This window comes from Salmo salar, unplaced genomic scaffold, assembly GCF_965601325.2.
Source record: "Salmo salar unplaced genomic scaffold, fSalSal1 ptg000691l, whole genome shotgun sequence".
NCBI classification, from domain to species: domain Eukaryota; kingdom Metazoa; phylum Chordata; class Actinopteri; order Salmoniformes; family Salmonidae; genus Salmo; species Salmo salar.
Genome location: NW_027675466.1, coordinates 2,371,404 through 2,390,294, shown reverse-complemented (window position 1 = coordinate 2,390,294; position 18,891 = coordinate 2,371,404). Strand labels below are relative to the sequence as shown.

Below are 18,891 nucleotides of genomic sequence, written 5' to 3'. Positions count from 1 at the left end.
GCCAGACAGTCAGACTATGACAAATAAGATTCAAGATGTTTGCCTCTAAATATCACTTGTTGGGAATATTTAGTCAGGTTATCACTGGAACAGCCACGTTTAAACCAACAGGACTATATTTAGTCAGGTTAATCACTGGAACAGCCACGTTTAAACCAACAGGACTATATTTAGTCAGGTTACCACTGGAACAGCCACGTTTAAACAAACAGGACTATATTTAGTCAGGTTAATCACTGGAACAGCCACGTTTAAACCAACAGGACTATATTTAGTCAGGTTGGAACAGCCACGTTTAAACCAACAGGACTATATTTAGTCAGGTTACCACTGGAACAGCCACGTTTAAACCAACAGGACTATATTTAGTCAGGTTATTACTGGAACAGCCACGTTTAAACCAACAGGACTATATTTAGTCAGGTTACCACTGGAACAGCCACGTTTAAACAAACAGGACTATATTTAGTCAGGTTACCACTGGAACAGCCACGTTTAAACCAACAGGACTATATTTAGTCAGGTTGGAACAGCCACGTTTAAACCAACAGGACTATATTTAGTCAGGGTACCACTGGAACAGCCACGTTTAAACCAACAGGACTATATTTAGTCAGGTTACCACTGGAACAGCCACGTTTAAACCAACAGGACTATATTTAGTCAGGTTACCACTGGAACAGCCACGTTTAAACCAACAGGACTATATTTAGTCAGGTTGGAACAGCCACGTTTAAACCAACAGGACTATATTTAGTCAGGTTACCACTGGAACAGCCACGTTTAAACCAACAGGACTATATTTAGTCAGGTTACCACTGGAACAGCCACGTTTAAACCAACAGGACTATATTTAGTCAGGTTACCACTGGAACAGCCAGGTTTAAACCAACAGGACTATATTTAGTCAGGTTGGAACAGCCACGTTTAAACCAACAGGACTATATTTAGTCAGGTTGGAACAGCCAGGTTTAAACCAACAGGACTATATTTAGTCAGGTTACCACTGGAACAGCCACGTTTAAACCAACAGGACTATATTTAGTCAGGTTGGAACAGCCACGTTTAAACCAACAGGACTATATTTAGTCAGGTTGGAACAGCCACGTTTAAACCAACAGGACTATATTTAGTCAGGTTACCACTGGAACAGCCACGTTTAAACCAACAGCTCTATATTTAGTCAGGTTATCACTGGAACAGCCACGTTTAAACCAACAGGACTATATTTAGTCAGGTTATCACTGGAACAGCCACGTTTAAACCAACAGGACTATATTTAGTCAGGTTACCACTGGAACAGCCACGTTTAAACCAACAGCTCTATATTTAGTCAGGTTATCACTGGAACAGCCACGTTTAAACCAACAGGACTATATTTAGTCAGGTTGGAACAGCCACGTTTAAACCAACAGGACTATATTTAGTCAGGTTACCACTGGAACAGCCACGTTTAAACCAACAGGACTATATTTAGTCAGGTTGGAACAGCCAGGTTTAAACCAACAGGACTATATTTAGTCAGGTTACCACTGGAACAGCCACGTTTAAACCAACAGGACTATATTTAGTCAGGTTGGAACAGCCACGTTTAAACCAACAGGACTATATTTAGTCAGGTTACCACTGGAACAGCCACGTTTAAACCAACAGCTCTATATTTAGTCAGGTTACCACTGGAACAGCCACGTTTAAACCAACAGGACTATATTTAGTCAGGTTACCACTGGAACAGCCACGTTTAAACCAACAGGACTATATTTAGTCAGGTTACCACTGGAACAGCCACGTTTAAACCAACAGGACTATATTTAGTCAGGTTGGAACAGCCACGTTTAAACCAACAGGACTATATTTAGTCAGGTTACCACTGGAACAGCCAGGTTTAAACCAACAGGACTATATTTAGTCAGGTTGGAACAGCCACGTTTAAACCAACAGGACTATATTTAGTCAGGTTACCACTGGAACAGCCACGTTTAAACCAACAGGACTATATTTAGTCAGGTTGGAACAGCCACGTTTAAACCAACAGGACTATATTTAGTCAGGTTACCACTGGAACAGCCACGTTTAAACCAACAGGACTATATTTAGTCAGGTTACCACTGGAACAGCCACGTTTAAACCAACAGGACTATATTTAGTCAGGTTACCACTGGAACAGCCACGTTTAAACCAACAGGACTATATTTAGTCAGGTTACCACTGGAACAGCCACGTTTAAACCAACAGGACTATATTTAGTCAGGTTGGAACAGCCACGTTTAAACCAACAGGACTATATTTAGTCAGGTTAATCACTGGAACAGCCACGTTTAAACCAACAGGACTATATTTAGTCAGGTTACCACTGGAACAGCCACGTTTAAACCAACAGGACTATATTTAGTCAGGTTACCACTGGAACAGCCACGTTTAAACCAACAGGACTATATTTAGTCAGGTTGGAACAGCCACGTTTAAACCAACAGGACTATATTTAGTCAGGTTAATCACTGGAACAGCCACGTTTAAACCAACAGGACTATATTTAGTCAGGTTACCACTGGAACAGCCACGTTTAAACCAACAGGACTATATTTAGTCAGGTTATCACTGGAACAGCCAGGTTTAAACCAACAGGACTATATTTAGTCAGGTTACCACTGGAACAGCCACGTTTAAACCAACAGGACTATATTTAGTCAGGTTGGAACAGCCACGTTTAAACCAACAGGACTATATTTAGTCAGGTTACCACTGGAACAGCCACGTTTAAACCAACAGGACTATATTTAGTCAGGTTACCACTGGAACAGCCAGGTTTAAACCAACAGGACTATATTTAGTCAGGTTACCACTGGAACAGCCAGGTTTAAACCAACAGGACTATATTTAGTCAGGTTGGAACAGCCACGTTTAAACCAACAGGACTATATTTAGTCAGGTTACCACTGGAACAGCCACGTTTAAACCAACAGGACTATATTTAGTCAGGTTAATCACTGGAACAGCCACGTTTAAACCAACAGGACTATATTTAGTCAGGTTACCACTGGAACAGCCACGTTTAAACCAACAGGACTATATTTAGTCAGGTTACCACTGGAACAGCCACGTTTACACCAACAGGACTATATTTAGTCAGGTTAATCACTGGAACAGCCACGTTTAAACCAACAGGACTATATTTAGTCAGGTTGGAACAGCCACGTTTAAACCAACAGGACTATATTTAGTCAGGTTGGAACAGCCACGTTTAAACCAACAGGACTATATTTAGTCAGGTTACCACTGGAACAGCCACGTTTAAACCAACAGGACTATATTTAGTCAGGTTGGAACAGCCACGTTTAAACCAACAGGACTATATTTAGTCAGGTTACCACTGGAACAGCCAGGTTTAAACCAACAGGACTATATTTAGTCAGGTTGGAACAGCCACGTTTAAACCAACAGGACTATATTTAGTCAGGTTACCACTGGAACAGCCACGTTTAAACCAACAGGACTATATTTAGTCAGGTTGGAACAGCCAGGTTTAAACCAACAGGACTATATTTAGTCAGGTTACCACTGGAACAGCCAGGTTTAAACCAACAGGACTATATTTAGTCAGGTTACCACTGGAACAGCCAGGTTTAAACCAACAGGACTATATTTAGTCAGGTTATCACTGGAACAGCCACGTTTAAACCAACAGGACTATATTTAGTCAGGTTACCACTGGAACAGCCAGGTTTAAACCAACAGGACTATATTTAGTCAGGTTACCACTGGAACAGCCACGTTTAAACCAACAGGACTATATTTAGTCAGGTTACCACTGGAACAGCCACGTTTAAACCAACAGGACTATATTTAGTCAGGTTACCACTGGAACAGCCACGTTTAAACCAACAGGACTATATTTAGTCAGGTTACCACTGGAACAGCCACGTTTAAACCAACAGGACTATATTTAGTCAGGTTATCACTGGAACAGCCACGTTTAAACCAACAGGACTATATTTAGTCAGGTTACCACTGGAACAGCCATGTTTAAACCAACAGGACTATATTTAGTCAGGTTACCACTGGAACAGCCACGTTTAAACCAACAGGACTATATTTAGTCAGGTTACCACTGGAACAGCCACGTTTAAACCAACAGGACTATATTTAGTCAGGTTACCACTGGAACAGCCACGTTTAAACCAACAGGACTATATTTAGTCAGGTTGGAACAGCCACGTTTAAACCAACAGGACTATATTTAGTCAGGTTACCACTGGAACAGCCAGGTTTAAACCAACAGGACTATATTTAGTCAGGTTGGAACAGCCACGTTTAAACCAACAGGACTATATTTAGTCAGGTTACCACTGGAACAGCCAGGTTTAAACCAACAGGACTATATTTAGTCAGGTTGGAACAGCCACGTTTAAACCAACAGGACTATATTTAGTCAGGTTACCACTGGAACAGCCACGTTTAAACCAACAGGACTATATTTAGTCAGGTTACCACTGGAACAGCCACGTTTAAACCAACAGGACTATATTTAGTCAGGTTGGAACAGCCACGTTTAAACCAACAGGACTATATTTAGTCAGGTTACCACTGGAACAGCCACGTTTAAACCAACAGGACTATATTTAGTCAGGTTGGAACAGCCACGTTTAAACCAACAGGACTATATTTAGTCAGGTTGGAACAGTCACGTTTAAACCAACAGGACTATATTTAGTCAGGTTGGAACAGCCACGTTTAAACCAACAGGACTATATTTAGTCAGGTTACCACTGGAACAGCCACGTTTAAACCAACAGGACTATATTTAGTCAGGTTACCACTGGAACAGCCAGGTTTAAACCAACAGGACTATATTTAGTCAGGTTACCACTGGAACAGCCACGTTTAAACCAACAGGACTATATTTAGTCAGGTTACCACTGGAACAGCCACGTTTAAACCAACAGGACTATATTTAGTCAGGTTACCACTGGAACAGCCACGTTTAAACCAACAGGACTATATTTAGTCAGGTTACCACTGGAACAGCCACGTTTAAACCAACAGGACTATATTTAGTCAGGTTATCACTGGAACAGCCACGTTTAAACCAACAGGACTATATTTAGTCAGGTTACCACTGGAACAGCCACGTTTAAACCAACAGGACTATATTTAGTCAGGTTGGAACAGCCACGTTTAAACCAACAGGACTATATTTAGTCAGGTTACCACTGGAACAGCCACGTTTAAACAAACAGGACTATATTTAGTCAGGTTAATCACTGGAACAGCCACGTTTAAACCAACAGGACTATATTTAGTCAGGTTGGAACAGCCAGGTTTAAACCAACAGGACTATATTTAGTCAGGTTACCACTGGAACAGCCACGTTTAAACCAACAGGACTATATTTAGTCAGGTTACCACTGGAACAGCCACGTTTAAACCAACAGGACTATATTTAGTCAGGTTACCACTGGAACAGCCACGTTTAAACCAACAGGACTATATTTAGTCAGGTTGGAACAGCCACGTTTAAACCAACAGGACTATATTTAGTCAGGTTGGAACAGCCACGTTTAAACCAACAGGACTATATTTAGTCAGGTTGGAACAGCCAGGTTTAAACAAACAGGACTATATTTAGTCAGGTTGGAACAGCCACGTTTAAACCAACAGGACTATATTTAGTCAGGTTACCACTGGAACAGCCACGTTTAAACCAACAGGACTATATTTAGTCAGGTTGGAACAGCCAGGTTTAAACCAACAGCTCTATATTTAGTCAGGTTACCACTGGAACAGCCACGTTTAAACCAACAGGACTATATTTAGTCAGGTTACCACTGGAACAGCCAGGTTTAAACCAACAGGACTATATTTAGTCAGGTTATCACTGGAACAGCCACGTTTAAACCAACAGGACTATATTTAGTCAGGTTACCACTGGAACAGCCACGTTTAAACCAACAGGACTATATTTAGTCAGGTTACCACTGGAACAGCCACGTTTAAACCAACAGGACTATATTTAGTCAGGTTATCACTGGAACAGCCAGGTTTAAACCAACAGGACTATATTTAGTCAGGTTACCACTGGAACAGCCAGGTTTAAACCAACAGGACTATATTTAGTCAGGTTACCACTGGAACAGCCACGTTTAAACCAACAGGACTATATTTAGTCAGGTTGGAACAGCCACGTTTAAACCAACAGGACTATATTTAGTCAGGTTGGAACAGCCACGTTTAAACCAACAGGACTATATTTAGTCAGGTTGGAACAGCCAGGTTTAAACCAACAGGACTATATTTAGTCAGGTTACCACTGGAACAGCCACGTTTAAACCAACAGGACTATATTTAGTCAGGTTGGAACAGCCACGTTTAAACCAACAGGACTATATTTAGTCAGGTTGGAACAGCCAGGTTTAAACCAACAGGACTATATTTAGTCAGGTTACCACTGGAAGAGCCACGTTTAAACCAACAGGACTATATTTAGTCAGGTTGGAACAGCCACGTTTAAACCAACAGGACTATATTTAGTCAGGTTACCACTGGAACAGCCACGTTTAAACCAACAGGACTATATTTAGTCAGGTTACCACTGGAACAGCCAGGTTTAAACCAACAGGACTATATTTAGTCAGGTTACCACTGGAACAGCCACGTTTAAACCAACAGGACTATATTTAGTCAGGTTACCACTGGAACAGCCACGTTTAAACCAACAGGACTATATTTAGTCAGGTTACCACTGGAACAGCCAGGTTTAAACCAACAGGACTATATTTAGTCAGGTTGGAACAGCCACGTTTAAACCAACAGGACTATATTTAGTCAGGTTACCACTGGAACAGCCACGTTTAAACAAACAGGACTATATTTAGTCAGGTTAATCACTGGAACAGCCACGTTTAAACCAACAGGACTATATTTAGTCAGGTTACCACTGGAACAGCCACGTTTAAACCAACAGGACTATATTTAGTCAGGTTGGAACAGCCACGTTTAAACCAACAGGACTATATTTAGTCAGGTTATCACTGGAACAGCCACGTTTAAACCAACAGCTCTATATTTAGTCAGGTTAATCACTGGAACAGCCAGGTTTAAACCAACAGGACTATATTTAGTCAGGTTACCACTGGAACAGCCACGTTTAAACCAACAGGACTATATTTAGTCAGGTTGGAACAGCCAGGTTTAAACCAACAGGACTATATTTAGTCAGGTTACCACTGGAACAGCCACGTTTAAACCAACAGGACTATATTTAGTCAGGTTACCACTGGAACAGCCACGTTTAAACCAACAGGACTATATTTAGTCAGGTTGGAACAGCCACGTTTAAACCAACAGGACTATATTTAGTCAGGTTGGAACAGCCACGTTTAAACCAACAGGACTATATTTAGTCAGGTTGGAACAGTCACGTTTAAACAAACAGGACTATATTTAGTCAGGTTAGAACAGCCACGTTTAAACCAACAGGACTATATTTAGTCAGGTTACCACTGGAACAGCCACGTTTAAACCAACAGGACTATATTTAGTCAGGTTACCACTGGAACAGCCACGTTTAAACCAACAGGACTATATTTAGTCAGGTTGGAACAGCCACGTTTAAACCAACAGGACTATATTTAGTCAGGTTACCACTGGAACAGCCACGTTTAAACCAACAGGACTATATTTAGTCAGGTTACCACTGGAACAGCCACGTTTAAACCAACAGGACTATATTTAGTCAGGTTACCACTGGAACAGCCAGGTTTAAACCAACAGGACTATATTTAGTCAGGTTACCACTGGAACAGCCACGTTTAAACCAACAGGACTATATTTAGTCAGGTTGGAACAGCCACGTTTAAACCAACAGGACTATATTTAGTCAGGTTGGAACAGCCACGTTTAAACCAACAGGACTATATTTAGTCAGGTTACCACTGGAACAGCCACGTTTAAACCAACAGGAGTATATTTAGTCAGGTTACCACTGGAACAGCCACGTTTAAACCAACAGGACTATATTTAGTCAGGTTGGAACAGCCACGTTTAAACCAACAGGACTATATTTAGTCAGGTTACCACTGGAACAGCCACGTTTAAACAAACAGGACTATATTTAGTCAGGTTACCACTGGAACAGCCACGTTTAAACCAACAGGACTATATTTAGTCAGGTTATCACTGGAACAGCCACGTTTAAACCAACAGGACTATATTTAGTCAGGTTATCACTGGAACAGCCACGTTTAAACCAACAGGACTATATTTAGTCAGGTTACCACTGGAACAGCCACGTTTAAACCAACAGGACTATATTTAGTCAGGTTATCACTGGAACAGCCACGTTTAAACCAACAGGACTATATTTAGTCAGGTTGGAACAGCCACGTTTAAACCAACAGGACTATATTTAGTCAGGTTACCACTGGAACAGCCACGTTTAAACCAACAGGACTATATTTAGTCAGGTTACCACTGGAACAGCCACGTTTAAACCAACAGGACTATATTTAGTCAGGTTACCACTGGAACAGCCAGGTTTAAACCAACAGGACTATATTTAGTCAGGTTGGAACAGCCACGTTTAAACCAACAGGACTATATTTAGTCAGGTTACCACTGGAACAGCCACGTTTAAACCAACAGGACTATATTTAGTCAGGTTGGAACAGCCAGGTTTAAACCAACAGGACTATATTTAGTCAGGTTGGAACAGCCAGGTTTAAACCAACAGGACTATATTTAGTCAGGTTGGAACAGCCACGTTTAAACCAACAGCTCTATATTTAGTCAGGTTATCACTGGAACAGCCACGTTTAAACCAACAGGACTATATTTAGTCAGGTTACCACTGGAACAGCCAGGTTTAAACCAACAGGACTATATTTAGTCAGGTTACCACTGGAACAGCCACGTTTAAACCAACAGGACTATATTTAGTCAGGTTACCACTGGAACAGCCACGTTTAAACCAACAGGACTATATTTAGTCAGGTTGGAACAGCCACGTTTAAACCAACAGGACTATATTTAGTCAGGTTGGAACAGCCACGTTTAAACCAACAGGACTATATTTAGTCAGGTTACCACTGGAACAGCCAGGTTTAAACCAACAGGACTATATTTAGTCAGGTTGGAACAGCCACGTTTAAACCAACAGGACTATATTTAGTCAGGTTACCACTGGAACAGCCACGTTTAAACCAACAGGACTATATTTAGTCAGGTTACCACTGGAACAGCCAGGTTTAAACCAACAGGACTATATTTAGTCAGGTTGGAACAGCCATGTTTAAACCAACAGGACTATATTTAGTCAGGTTGGAACAGCCAGGTTTAAACCAACAGGACTATATTTAGTCAGGTTGGAACAGCCAGGTTTAAACCAACAGGACTATATTTAGTCAGGTTACCACTGGAACAGCCACGTTTAAACCAACAGGACTATATTTAGTCAGGTTACCACTGGAACAGCCACGTTTAAACCAACAGGACTATATTTAGTCAGGTTACCACTGGAACAGCCACGTTTAAACCAACAGGACTATATTTAGTCAGGTTACCACTGGAACAGCCACGTTTAAACCAACAGGACTATATTTAGTCAGGTTATCACTGGAACAGCCACGTTTAAACCAACAGGACTATATGTAGTCAGGTTGGAACAGCCAGGTTTAAACCAACAGGACTATATTTAGTCAGGTTGGAACAGCCACGTTTAAACCAACAGGACTATATTTAGTCAGGTTACCACTGGAACAGCCACGTTTAAACCAACAGGACTATATTTAGTCAGGTTAATCACTGGAACAGCCAGGTTTAAACCAACAGGACTATATTTAGTCAGGTTGGAACAGCCACGTTTAAACCAACAGGACTATATTTAGTCAGGTTACCACTGGAACAGCCACGTTTAAACCAACAGGACTATATTTAGTCAGGTTGGAACAGCCACGTTTAAACCAACAGGACTATATTTAGTCAGGTTGGAACAGCCACGTTTAAACCAACAGGACTATATTTAGTCAGGTTGGAACAGCCACGTTTAAACCAACAGGACTATATTTAGTCAGGTTGGAACAGCCACGTTTAAACCAACAGGACTATATTTAGTCAGGTTGGAACAGCCACGTTTAAACCAACAGGACTATATTTAGTCAGGTTACCACTGGAACAGCCACGTTTAAACCAACAGGACTATATTTAGTCAGGTTATCACTGGAACAGCCACGTTTAAACCAACAGGACTATATTTAGTCAGGTTACCACTGGAACAGCCACGTTTAAACCAACAGGACTATATTTAGTCAGGTTATCACTGGAACAGCCACGTTTAAACCAACAGGACTATATTTAGTCAGGTTGGAACAGCCACGTTTAAACCAACAGGACTATATTTAGTCAGGTTATCACTGGAACAGCCACGTTTAAACCAACAGGACTATATTTAGTCAGGTTACCACTGGAACAGCCACGTTTAAACCAACAGGACTATATTTAGTCAGGTTACCACTGGAACAGCCAGGTTTAAACCAACAGGACTATATTTAGTCAGGTTACCACTGGAACAGCCACGTTTAAACCAACAGGACTATATTTAGTCAGGTTACCACTGGAACAGCCACGTTTAAACCAACAGGACTATATTTAGTCAGGTTACCACTGGAACAGCCAGGTTTAAACCAACAGGACTATATTTAGTCAGGTTACCACTGGAACAGCCACGTTTAAACCAACAGGACTATATTTAGTCAGGTTACCACTGGAACAGCCACGTTTAAACCAACAGGACTATATTTAGTCAGGTTACCACTGGAACAGCCACGTTTAAACCAACAGGACTATATTTAGTCAGGTTACCACTGGAACAGCCAGGTTTAAACCAACAGGACTATATTTAGTCAGGTTGGAACAGCCACGTTTAAACCAACAGGACTATATTTAGTCAGGTTGGAACAGCCACGTTTAAACCAACAGGACTATATTTAGTCAGGTTACCACTGGAACAGCCACGTTTAAACCAACAGGACTATATTTAGTCAGGTTGGAACAGCCACGTTTAAACCAACAGGACTATATTTAGTCAGGTTGGAACAGTCACGTTTAAACCAACAGGACTATATTTAGTCAGGTTACCACTGGAACAGCCACGTTTAAACCAACAGGACTATATTTAGTCAGGTTACCACTGGAACAGCCACGTTTAAACCAACAGGACTATATTTAGTCAGGTTGGAACAGCCAGGTTTAAACCAACAGGACTATATTTAGTCAGGTTACCACTGGAACAGCCACGTTTAAACCAACAGGACTATATTTAGTCAGGTTATCACTGGAACAGCCACGTTTAAACCAACAGGACTATATTTAGTCAGGTTACCACTGGAACAGCCACGTTTAAACCAACAGGACTATATTTAGTCAGGTTACCACTGGAACAGCCACGTTTAAACCAACAGGACTATATTTAGTCAGGTTACCACTGGAACAGCCACGTTTAAACCAACAGGACTATATTTAGTCAGGTTACCACTGGAACAGCCACGTTTAAACCAACAGCTCTATATTTAGTCAGGTTACCACTGGAACAGCCACGTTTAAACCAACAGGACTATATTTAGTCAGGTTACCACTGGAACAGCCACGTTTAAACCAACAGGACTATATTTAGTCAGGTTACCACTGGAACAGCCAGGTTTAAACCAACAGGACTATATTTAGTCAGGTTACCACTGGAACAGCCAGGTTTAAACCAACAGGACTATATTTAGTCAGGTTGGAACAGCCAGGTTTAAACCAACAGGACTATATTTAGTCAGGTTACCACTGGAACAGCCACGTTTAAACCAACAGGACTATATTTAGTCAGGTTACCACTGGAACAGCCAGGTTTAAACCAACAGGACTATATTTAGTCAGGTTACCACTGGAACAGCCACGTTTAAACCAACAGGACTATATTTAGTCAGGTTACCACTGGAACAGCCAGGTTTAAACCAACAGGACTATATTTAGTCAGGTTATCACTGGAACAGCCACGTTTAAACCAACAGGACTATATTTAGTCAGGTTATCACTGGAACAGCCACGTTTAAACCAACAGGACTATATTTAGTCAGGTTGGAACAGCCACGTTTAAACCAACAGGACTATATTTAGTCAGGTTACCACTGGAACAGCCACGTTTAAACCAACAGGACTATATTTAGTCAGGTTACCACTGGAACAGCCACGTTTAAACCAACAGGACTATATTTAGTCAGGTTGGAACAGCCACGTTTAAACCAACAGGACTATATTTAGTCAGGTTACCACTGGAACAGCCACGTTTAAACCAACAGGACTATATTTAGTCAGGTTACCACTGGAACAGCCACGTTTAAACCAACAGGACTATATTTAGTCAGGTTGGAACAGCCACGTTTAAACCAACAGGACTATATTTAGTCAGGTTACCACTGGAACAGCTACGTTTAAACCAACAGGACTATATTTAGTCAGGTTACCACTGGAACAGCCACGTTTAAACCAACAGGACTATATTTAGTCAGGTTACCACTGGAACAGCCACGTTTAAACCAACAGGTCCTGTCCAGGTTCTGGTCCATAAAGAGCTCTGGTCCGGTCCTGTCCAGGTTCTGGTCCATAAAGAGCTCTGGTCTGGTCCTGTCCAGGTTCTGGTCCATAAAGAGCTCTGGTCCGGTCCTGTCCAGGTTCTGGTCCATAAAGAGCTCTGGTCCATAAAGAGCTCTGGTCCATAAAGATCTCTGTTCCTGTCCGGTCCAGGTTCTGGTCCATAAAGAGCTCTGGTCCTGTCCAGGCTCTGGTCCATAAAGATCTCTGTTCCTGTCCTGTCCAGGTTCTGGTCCATAAAGAGCTCTGGTCCTGTCCTGTCCAGGTTCTGGTCCATAAAGAGCTCTGGTCCTGTCCTGTCCAGGTTCTGGTCCATAAAGAGCTCTGGTCCGGTCCTGTCCAGGCTCTGGTCCATAAAGAGCTCTGGTCCTGTCCTGTCCAGGTTCTGGTCCATAAAGAGCTCTGGTCCGGTCCTGTCCAGGCTCTGGTCCATAAAGAGCTCTGGTCCATAAAGTGCTCTGGTCCGGTCCTGTCCAGGTTCTGGTCCATAAAGAGCTCTGGTCCTGTCCTGTCCAGGTTCTGGTCCATAAAGAGCTCTGGTCCGGTCCTGTCCAGGCTCTGGTCCATAAAGAGCTCTGGTCCGGTCCTGTCCAGGTTCTGGTCCATAAAGAGCTCTGGTCCGGTCCTGTCCAGGCTCTGGTCCATAAAGAGCTCTGGTCCGGTCCTGTCCAGGCTCTGGTCCGGTCCTGTCCAGGTTCTGGTCCATAAAGAGCTCTGGTCCTGTCCTGTCCAGGCTCTGGTCCATAAAGAGCTCTGGTCCGGTCCTGTCCAGGCTCTGGTCCATAAAGAGCTCTGGTCTGGTCCTGTCCAGGTTCTGGTCCATAAAGAGCTCTGGTCCGGTCCTGTCCAGGTTCTGGTCCATAAAGAGCTCTGGTCCGGTCCTGTCCAGGCTCTGGTCCGGTCCTGTCCAGGTTCTGGTCCATAAAGAGCTCTGGTCCTGTCCTGTCCAGGCTCTGGTCCATAAAGAGCTCTGGTCCGGTCCTGTCCAGGCTCTGGTCCATAAAGAGCTCTGGTCTGGTCCTGTCCAGGTTCTGGTCCATAAAGAGCTCTGGTCCGGTCCTGTCCAGGTTCTGGTCCATAAAGAGCTCTGGTCCGGTCCTGTCCAGGTTCTGGTCCATAAAGAGCTCTGGTCCGGTCCTGTCCAGGTTCTGGTCCATAAAGAGCTCTGGTCCATAAAGAGCTCTGGTCCGGTCCTGTCCAGGCTCTGGTCCATAAAGAGCTCTGGTCCGGTCCTGTCCAGGTTCTGGTCCATAAAGAGCTCTGGTTCGGTCCTGTCCAGGTTCTGGTCCATAAAGAGCTCTGGTCTGGTCCTGTCCAGGTTCTGGTCCATAAAGAGCTCTGGTCCGGTCCTGTCCTGTCCAGGCTCTGGTCCATAAAGAGCTCTGGTCCTGTCCAGGCTCTGGTCCATAAAGAGCTCTGGTCCTGTCCAGGTTCTGGTCCATAAAGAGCTCTGGTCCATAAAGAGCTCTGGTCTGGTCTGGTCCTGTCCAGGTTCTGGTCCATAAAGAGCTCTGGTCTGGTCTGGTCCTGTCCAGGTTCTGGTCCATAAAGAGCTCTGGTCCGGTCCTGTCCAGGCTCTGGTCCATAACGAGCTCTGGTTCTGTCCTGTCCAGGCTCTGGTCCATAAAGAGCTCTGGTCTGGTCCTGTCCAGGTTCTGGTCCATAAAGAGCTCTGGTCCGGTCCTGTCCAGGCTCTGGTCCATAAAGAGCTCTGGTCCGGTCCTGTCCAGGTTCTGGTCCATAACGAGCTCTGGTTCTGTCCTGTCCAGGCTCTGGTCCATAAAGAGCTCTGGTCCATAAAGAGCTCTGGTCCGGTCCTGTCCAGGTTCTGGTCCATAAAGAGCTCTGGTCCGGTCCTGTCCAGGTTCTGGTCCATAAAGAGCTCTGGTTCGGTCCTGTCCAGGTTCTGGTCCATAAAGAGCTCTGGTCCGGTCCTGTCCAGTGGTTAACGTTTGACCACAGGGACTTGATAAGAGCTCAGGAAACTACCCATCACCCTGTTAGACTAGAACTATGCAGAGTTACAACAACAACTATCCAGCCTTCATGACAACAATGATTAACTAGATAGATAACTATGGGTCACCATGACCTACATCAACAAACAAAATGGCGCACTATTACTACACGGACCAGAACCAGAACCCTATGGTCCTGGTGGAAGTAGTGGACTGATCAGAACCAGAACCCTACGGTCCTGGTGGAAGTAGTGGACTGATCAGAACCAGAACCCTATGGTCCTGGTGGAAGTAGTGGACTGATCAGAACCAGAACCCTACGGTCCTGGTAGAAGTAGTGGACTGATCAGAACCAGAACCCTACGGTCCTGGTGGAAGTAGTGGACTGATCAGAACCAGAACCCTATGGTCCTGGTGGAAGTAGTGGACTGATCAGAACCAGAACCCTATGGTCCTGGTGGAAGTAGTGGACTGATCAGAACCAGAACCCTATGGTCCTGGTGGAAGTAGTGGACTGATCAGAACCCTACGGTCCTGGTGGAAGTAGTGGACTGATCAGAACCCTATGGTCCTGGTGGAAGTAGTGGACTGATCAGAACCAGAACCCTACGGTCCTGGTGGAAGTAGTGGACTGATCAGAACCAGAACCCTACGGTCCTGGTGGAAGTAGTGGACTGATCAGAACCAGAACCCTACGGTCCTGGTGGAAGTAGTGGACTGATCAGAACCCTATGGTCCTGGTGGAAGTAGTGGACTGATCAGAACCCTACGGTCCTGGTGGAAGTAGTGGACTGATCAGAACCAGAACCCTACGGTCCTGGTGGAAGTAGTGGACTGATCAGAACCCTATGGTCCTGGTGGAAGTAGTGGACTGATCAGAACCCTATGGTCCTGGTGGAAGTAGTGGACTGATCAGAACCCTACGGTCCTGGTGGAAGTAGTGGACTGATCAGAACCAGAACCCTACGGTCCTGGTGGAAGTAGTGGACTGATCAGAACCCTACGGTCCTGGTAGAAGTAGTGGACTGATCAGAACCCTATGGTCCTGGTGGAAGTAGTGGACTGATCAGAACCAGAACCCTACGGTCCTGGTGGAAGTAGTGGACTGATCAGAACCAGAACCCTACGGTCCTGGTGGAAGTAGTGGACTGATCAGAACCCTATGGTCCTGGTGGAAGTAGTGGACTGATCAGAACCCTACGGTCCTGGTGGAAGTAGTGGACTGATCAGAACCCTACGGTCCTGGTGGAAGTAGTGGACTGATCAGAACCAGAACCCTACGGTCCTGGTGGAAGTAGTGGACTGATCAGAACCCTACGGTCCTGGTGGAAGTAGTGGACTGATCAGAACCCTACGGTCCTGGTGGAAGTAGTGGACTGATCAGAACCCTACGGTCCTGGTGGAAGTAGTGGACTGATCAGAACCCTATGGTCCTGGTGGAAGTAGTGGACTGATCAGAACCAGAACCCTACGGTCCTGGTGGAAGTAGTGGACTGATCAGAACCAGAACCCTACGGTCCTGGTGGAAGTAGTGGACTGATCAGAACCCTACGGTCCTGGTAGAAGTAGTGGACTGACCAGAACCAGAACCCTATGGTCCTGGTAGAAGTAGTGGACTGATCAGAACCCTACGGTCCTGGTGGAAGTAGTGGACTGATCAGAACCAGAACCCTACGGTCCTGGTGGAAGTAGTGGACTGATCAGAACCCTACGGTCCTGGTGGAAGTAGTGGACTGATCAGAACCCTACGGTCCTGGTGGAAGTAGTGGACTGATCAGAACCAGAACCCTACGGTCCTGGTGGAAGTAGTGGACTGATCAGAACCCTACGGTCCTGGTGGAAGTAGTGGACTGATCAGAACCCTATGGTCCTGGTGGAAGTAGTGGACTGATCAGAACCAGAACCCTACGGTCCTGGTGGAAGTAGTGGACTGATCAGAACCCTATGGTCCTGGTGGAAGTAGTGGACTGATCAGAACCCTATGGTCCTGGTGGAAGTAGTGGACTGATCAGAACCCTATGGTCCTGGTGGAAGTAGTGGACTGATCAGAACCCTATGGTCCTGGTGGAAGTAGTGGACTGATCAGAACCCTACGGTCCTGGTGGAAGTAGTGGACTGATCAGAACCCTGTGGTCCTGGTAGAAGTAGTGGACTGATCAGAACCCTATGGTCCTGGTGGAAGTAGTGGACTGATCAGAACCCTATGGTCCTGGTGGAAGTAGTGGACTGATCAGAACCCTATGGTCCTGGTGGAAGTAGTGGACTGATCAGAACCCTGTGGTCCTGGTAGAAGTAGTGGACTGATCAGAACCCTACGGTCCTGGTAGAAGTAGTGGACTGATCAGAACCAGAACCCTACGGTCCTGGTGGAAGTAGTGGACTGATCAGAACCCTATGGTCCTGGTGGAAGTAGTGGACTGATCAGAACCCTATGGTCCTGGTGGAAGTAGTGGACTGATCAGAACCCTACGGTCCTGGTGGAAGTAGTGGACTGATCAGAACCCTATGGTCCTGGTGGAAGTAGTGGACTGATCAGAACCCTATGGTCCTGGTGGAAGTAGTGGACTGATCAGAACCCTATGGTCCTGGTGGAAGTAGTGGACTGATCAGAACCCTACGGTCCTGGTGGAAGTAGTGGACTGATCAGAACCCTACGGTCCTGGTGGAAGTAGTGGACTGATCAGAACCCTACGGTCCTGGTGGAAGTAGTGCACTATGTAGGGAATAGGATGCCAGTTGGTACGGCCCTAGTGGAAATAGGGCACTACGTAGGGAATAGGATGCCAGTTGGTACGACCCTAGTGGAAATAGGGCACTATGTAGGGAATAGGGTGCCAGTTGGTACGACCCTAGTGGAAATAGGGCACTATGTAGGGAATAGGATGCCAGTTGGTACGACCCTAGTGGAAATAGGGCACTATGTAGGGAATAGGATGCCAGTTGGTACGACCCTAGTGGAAATAGGGCACTATGTAGGGAATAGGGTGCCAGTTGGTACGACCCTAGTGGAAATAGGGCACTATGTAGGGAATAGGGCGCCAGTTGGTACGGCCCTAGTGGAAATAGGGCACTATGTAGGGAATAGGGTGCCAGTTGGTACGACCTTAGTGGAAATAGGGCACTATGTAGGGAATAGGGTGCCAGTTGGTACGACCCTAGTGGAAATAGGGCACTATGTAGGGAATAGGGCGCCAGTTGGTACGGCCATAGTGGAAATAGGGCACTATGTAGGGAATAGGGTGCCAGTTGGTACGGCCCTAGTGGAAATAGGGCACTATGTAGGGAATAGGGTGCCAGTTGGTATGGCCCTAGTGGAAATAGGGCACTATGTAGGGAATAGGGTGCCAGTTGGTACGGCCCTAGTGGAAATAGGGCACTATGTAGGGAATAGGGTGCCAGTTGGTACGACCCTAGTGGAAATAGGGCACTATGTAGGGAATAGGGCGCGACCCCTTGTCACTGCCACTCTGTGTCTGATGTAACAGCAGCAGGACTCATGACTTCTGTTATCTAGTTTGGCCAAATTACAGAGACCAGCCACCGTCAGCTCACTGACCGAGAGCGATGAAGTAACACATTCTGTGTTTTTCAGCCTGCGACCCCAAATTAGAAATTCTGTATTTTCCCGGGACTCAGAGTTTAGGAAAATATGCAACTTTTACATAAATATCAGTACATTTCATTGCCCTTATGCATAAAACAAATAACAATGGCATTAAATATCCGTATAAATATCCATTCGTGTTTATTTACCCTCCATTAAAAACACTCATATCTGTCTAGGTTGGAACTGTTGAAATAAAATACATATTTTTTTTATTCTGAACTGGAATGAAGTGATTGATCACATCACACACAGTCCTAATGACAGCAGGTCTATTCCGGCCTCTGTTTTTAACAACACTGAGGTCCTAATGACAGCAGGTCTATTCTGGCCTCTGTTTTTAACAACACTGAGGTCCTAATGACAGCAGGTCTATTCTGGCCTCTGTTTTTAACGACACTGAGGTCCTAACGACAGCAGGTCTATTCCGGCCTCTGTTTTTAACAACACTGAGGTTCTAACGACAGCAGGTCTATTCTGGCCTCTGTTTTTAACGACACTGAGGTCCTAATGACAGCAGGTCTATTCTGGCCTCTGTTTTTAACAGCACTGAGGTCCTAACGACAGCAGGTCTATTCCGGCCTCTGTTTTTAACAACACTGAGGTCCTAACGACAGCAGGTCTATTCTGGCCTCTGTTTTTAACGACACTGAGGTCCTAACGACAGCAGGTCTATTCTGGCCTCTGTTTCTAACGACACTG

General features: G+C 44.8%; 1 protein-coding gene across 1 annotated transcript in view; it reads right to left on the bottom strand.

Moving 5' to 3' along the window:
* The window catches only part of LOC106594472 (serine hydroxymethyltransferase, cytosolic), a 53,515-nt gene that overhangs the window by 29,654 nt on the left and 4,970 nt on the right, over positions 1-18,891 (bottom strand). The gene's annotated exons all lie outside the window — the stretch shown is intronic.